Here is a 6,000-nt window from a genome sequence, read left to right as displayed (position 1 = left end):
GTAATGAGCCATTTAGCTCATTAAGCCTATCATAGCTCCCTGACAATATTTTCCCCTTTTATCTATGCTCCCCACATTCTTATTAATTCTATCACCAACCAACATCAGGGGTAATTTTACAGGGAGCAAATAACCAACCAATCCACTTCTACTGAACCTGAGCACTCAGAGAAAACCAGGTCATTACAGGGAAAATATGCAATCTTCACACTGTTATAAAATTCTGCCACTGCACAGTACCAAAGAATGTATTTTAATATTATAAAAATAGCAACTATCAGCAAACATTTTTCAGCACATTGATATTGCTTTTTCCACTTTTGTTAAATTTAACACAAGGCAAATCTCAGTCCTTTGTAAAGATTGCAAAATTGGTCAAAAGCAGTTTCAAAGAGCACCTGGGTGGCTCACACCTGGACATATGCATTAAAATGAGACCTACACATTTTCTGATGGAACCAAGTTCAGTTTCTTATCTTCATGTTTTGACAAGTTTCTGTGCAGCCGATCTACTAGCTGCATTAGTGTGCCACCCACGTTTGCCTCGTAGTCTTCAGTTTTGTCGACAAAAATCAAGGCTTCCTGACATAGATCAATGTCCCTACTTTAGAGGGTGTGATAAAATAGAAATTTCCTAACGTTCCCATCAGCCTTACATAAGTGTGAGAAAAAGATCCATTACGAATTTCTTAGGAAACCGAGCACTGAAAAAAAAGATCCATTACGAATTTCTTAGGAAACCGAGCCATGCCAAGGATATCTGATTCTGAAAACAAACAGGGAGAAAAATATATTACCATTGACAAAATCTTCAGCAAGTATAGAGACACACTTCAAATAAAAGGAAAATTCTGAATGCATTTGAATTCTGTGCCATTCATTTACAGGGAACCCGCTATTGCTATGCCTCTCTGTCAGACTCACATTACTTGCTTCACTGATTTGGTATTCCTGGACAGAGGAATGCTTGAAACTAGGCAAAAACAGTAATCACTAACTTCACCTGTTTAAAGATGTCAATTTTGCGATATTTTACATGGCTGACTAAAATGTCTCTTGTCTGTGAATGCTTCTGTAATTTGAGGTTTTAAAAGTAAATTAATATATTTTAAGTTCAGTTCCAATAATACTGTGATACCATAATCTATCCGGAAATATAGGACCAGAAAATGAGTAATAAATGGCTATCAACTCTGTCTCCTTCCTGAGAAACTTTACTGCAAAATGAATTGTGTGATTCAATATTTGTCACAAAGAACTTCCTACAAATAAAATTCTCAGACAGGATGCTTGTGAAAATGGCTTAAGCCTGCATTACCGTCAGCACAAGGAATGGTATGACAATTGTGGCACAATGCCTGACCAATTATTGCAATCTTTCAATGAAAGATGAAGCATCATATCAACAATGACATCATCACCTTGCACGGTTCAAAACCTCTTATGTTTAAAGAAAGTGGCATTTTTGGGTTTTTTAAATGATGAAGACCACACAGAGCCAAAATTACACAGGTATAGTATCTCCTCTATGTGGAGTTAGCAGAACCCTAGTTATAGGAATAGAGCAACTGGTATCAGTTAATCTACTGGATGAAAGGATTAAACATTAATTTTTGTCCCAACCATAAACTTGTCCAGTGACTCCCTGGTAGGAAGTTTCCCAGAGTACAAGCTTCACAGGGCACAGACTTCCACTCAAAAGAGAGGCTATATTAGAGCCACATACCCCCTAGAGTTTCTTCAATTAGATCACACGATCTTTACCTTAACTCTATTTACATGTCTTGGTTCCAGATCCCTTAAAAATAGCATCTTTAAGATTTAGCAATCTCAGTTTTGAAATTTGTCAAATACCCTATAGCTCAATATCTTCGCATTGAAAGCAATTCCAGATTTCCAGTACATGTTGTGTGAATAAATATTACCTGGCATACTGCCTGAATGACCATACTCTAATAATAACGTTGTTCTTTATGTGGACTTTCCAATCGTAGAAAATAGTTTCCCTTTCTCTGCCTTAGTTACCTCATTAGTGTTTTCTTCATCAGAATACAAACCTATCCACACACCTTGTCCACAAAATCTAAGCATTTTAGTCTCAATGTCCGAATCTAATTCAAACCTAATTTATTCTCCATGAAGAGGAGCGCCAGAAAGATATACTCTGCTATTAGTAAAATGCCAGACACTGTTTCAGGCTTTCCATTTTTTCTTACATTCCAATTGCCTTAAGTTAAAGCTAACAATGTAGAAATAGTAACTATTTCACCTATTTAGAATCAAATGAAAAATATTGCTAAGTAATTGAAAATGCACTATAACATGCTTAGATTATTAATTTTTACATTCACCAAGGAGTGTCAATTGTATACTGTATGTTACTTTTCTGACCTTACCCTGAAAAGTAATAGGGTATTCAAGATCTCTAGGAACAGATGAGATAAATAGGCAACTTTGCTGTGTATCTATAGCATATCTTAATCAAATGTTATTAATTTTATAACAAATTAGCTATTACAAGCATCAATTGATGGACCAAGAAAAAATATAAATATAAATTTATCGATATTAATTTGTCCCATATTATTTTTAGAAGACATCAATTCTTAGCAAAATGAACCAATTTCATTAACATTGTTATGCAAATATATTCAAAGTAGGACACAGGACTAACTGACTAACCTATTGTATATAAATAAAGACCAATATCCTTCATTTTCTTGTGTCACCTTTTAAGAAAGAGGCTGGTCTGCCATCCAATAGAGATCTCTGAAAAATGTCTGGCATATGTGGAGGAATAGATATCTAACTAACAAAATGTTGCAAGAAGGCTGATTAAATTATGATAAAGATAATTAGAGTGGGTGAGACGATGGCCCAAGGTGAAGCAATCCTGAAAAGATAGCTATCAAAAAGTTCAGCACTAATGCTTCAATATTTAAATGTCAAGCTGACATGTGCTATTCGCATTGGGTTCCCTAAATCTCATCTCTGGAGATCCAATTTCCCTCTCAGATGATTTGCCACACTATCTATCTGTTTATTTCTTGCATGCTTAGGTGGTATCTCCTCTGCTTACTCCACTTCTGCCTTCCTGGTTAATAATAATTCCTTCAGCAGAGAGGCCCTTTTAGATTTTGGGTCACAATTTATTTCTACACTTTACCTTTCTTTATTTGTTTCAGTTTTCTATTTCACATCAATTTTATAAGTAGAATTGCAGAAAGTGAAATCTAAAACACCTGCTACATTTAACTTTATTCATGTATTCAGAATGTCAGGCAGTTCTTCGCTTAAAAAAGTTGAGTTTGAATTTAACATCTGGCTCAGGATCAGGGCCGGATTAATCTAGTAGCAAAAGTAGCATATGCTATGGGCCCCGCCCGCACTAAATGCTTGCAAACTGCAGTCTGGTGAAATCAGCATCTCACATTCTCACCGTATTCTCACAACTGTTAGAGTGAGTTTTTACACTTAAATAAATGACTTCAGTCATCAGTCTTCTATTCTTTGAGAAAGTACTGTGGATTGAGTTCATAACAATGTATTTCCTAAAAGCTGTGAACCCAGTTTCATTTGTAACAATGCATCTCTGAAGCCTCTGAGCCAAGAATGCTAAGTTTACAGGTACTGTAGTTGCGAAGACACCATATCAATGCTTTTTGAATATGAATTGTCCTCTATGTTAGCACGTAACATACCAAATAATGTATTATGGATTTTAACTTACATTCCTAAAGGCCATGAATGCCAGTTTAGGCATACTGGCACCAGTAGAATGAATTTAGTCAAAAGATGTGAAAATTTCAAAGAATTGTCTATACTTGTAACTATGAACTATCCTTTGTGTTCAGCAAATAAATATCGAGCCTTAATTACAAGGCGGTTAGACCTGTTCTGCCAGGGGTCTCTGCCTGCTGTAACCTTGTTTTGTCGAATAAAGAAACTGCCTTGCACCTACTGGTAATGCAATGCTCTGTGATTTCATCCACGGCAACAACGCTGTTGTTGTCATGTCGGGGGAGCTGCATGCTGCATGGTACGGTATGTGTATGCAGGCGTGCGTTGGCTCCATGCTGTGTCGTGGTCCCAATGTTTCTCATATTGGCGCCAAACAAGACCTTGTAGAGTTACAGTTGTAGCGTTTGATAACTGACAATTCTTTGGAGTCATGTTTTCCAAATGTAGAAAATATTTGTCTCTCATGGTTACCAACTGCAGTGGAGAACGCTCATTTTCAAAACCGAAAGGATTAAAAATGAACTGAGGAGCACCATGGATCACAACAGATTGAACAATCTCTCTCTAATAAGCACTGAACATGAACTTCTGTGTGAAATAGACATTTCCAGTATCATCAACAAATTTGCTCATGTTAAATCTAGAAAATCTAACTTTTAATTTGTAGTTTTGTTACTTTTGACATTTGAAAATGATAACTACATGTAAGTAATACTATTACTGAAGTGTATTATCTGGCTGTATAGCAAATGAAAAAATTAAATTACTTTACGATGCAAGTAAATAACTTATGTTTTAATACCTAGGTGCATTTTTTAAATTTAGGGCCTCTTTATAACATATGTTACAGGCCCCGCACTAGCTTAATCTGGCCCTGCTCAGGATACAGTATCTTCCATTTTGTGCCTCTTACTGGAGTGGGCTCTCAGAGTAAACAGTGTATAATGCTAGAGGTAAGCTGGTGCATCAATTTAAATTGTTAAAGATAAATATTTCAAAATAAACTGATATTGGGGAAGTTTTTTTAAAGGTAGTTTTAATACTTTTTTTATTAGTTTTACATCTGTACTTGACACTATTGAATACATAAGAAATCACAGATACTGGAATCTGGAGCAAAAAAAAACGGCTGCAGGAACTCAATAGGTTAGGCAGTATCTGTGGAGGAAAATGGACGGTTGATGTTTTGGTTTGATGCCTTCCATCCTGACTGATAGATGAAGCAGTTCAACCTGAAGCATCAACTTTCTATTTCCCTTCACAGATGCTTTCTGTCCCATTGAGTTTTCCCAATAGATTGTTCTTGCCTGATAATTTTGGAATCAGTTATATTGAAAGGGTGACAGAAAGATGGATCGATAACAGCTATTTATCTTTACCTTAGAATTATGCATGCATCTTTTACAAGGGATGCAAATACTCAAGATGGCCATTTTATTAAGTACAAAAAAAAATCCAGTGAGCAACAGTTCTGTGGGTGAATACACCTTGTTAATGAGAGAGGTGGGAAGAGAATGGGCAGACTGGTTCAAACTGACAGGAGGGTGACAGTAACTCAAGTAAGCATGCATTATAACAGAGGTGTGCAGAAGACCATCTAAGAATGCACAACACATCAAACCTTGAAGTGGATGGGCTATAGCAGCAGAAGACCACAAACATATACTCAGTGGTGATTTTATTAGCCACTGGAGGTACCTAATAAAGTGGACACTGAGTATATATTCTATTTGCAGGTTTCCTCATGACCACTGCTACTGAAGCAGTAAAGCTGTGACTGGGTGCCATGGTAGCGTAGTGGCTAGCACAAAGTTATCACAGCTCGGGCATTCTGGAGTTCAGAGTTCGATTCCAGTGACGTTCTATCCGGAGTCTCTGGAGTACATGGGTTTTCTCAGTCTAAAGATGTACTGGGTGGGTTAATTGATCATTGTAAATTTTCCATGATTTTGTTAGGATTACTCGGGGTTGTGGAGTTGCTGGGGTGGTGCCGGAAGGGCTTGCTCTGTGTGGTATCACTGAATAAATAAAGATGGATGGATGGATGGATGAATAAATAAATAAATAAATAGGAATATTACAGAGCTGAAAGCAGTCCATACTGATCAAAAGTGCCATCTAAGCTTGTCCTATTTGCCCATGTTTGTCCATCTCCCTCTAAACCAGGGATAACGAACCCTTTTGAGAGCATATACCCAAACTAGTGATAATCCTCTAAAAAGTTATCTTGTGTGTCATGGTACAATATTTTTAAGCAGA

The sequence above is a fragment of the Mobula birostris genome, chromosome 2 (genome assembly GCF_030028105.1).
Source record: "Mobula birostris isolate sMobBir1 chromosome 2, sMobBir1.hap1, whole genome shotgun sequence".
In the NCBI taxonomy this organism is placed as follows: domain Eukaryota; kingdom Metazoa; phylum Chordata; class Chondrichthyes; order Myliobatiformes; family Myliobatidae; genus Mobula; species Mobula birostris.
The sequence above is the reverse complement of the archived record's forward strand: the minus strand, read 5'-3'. Positions refer to the sequence as shown.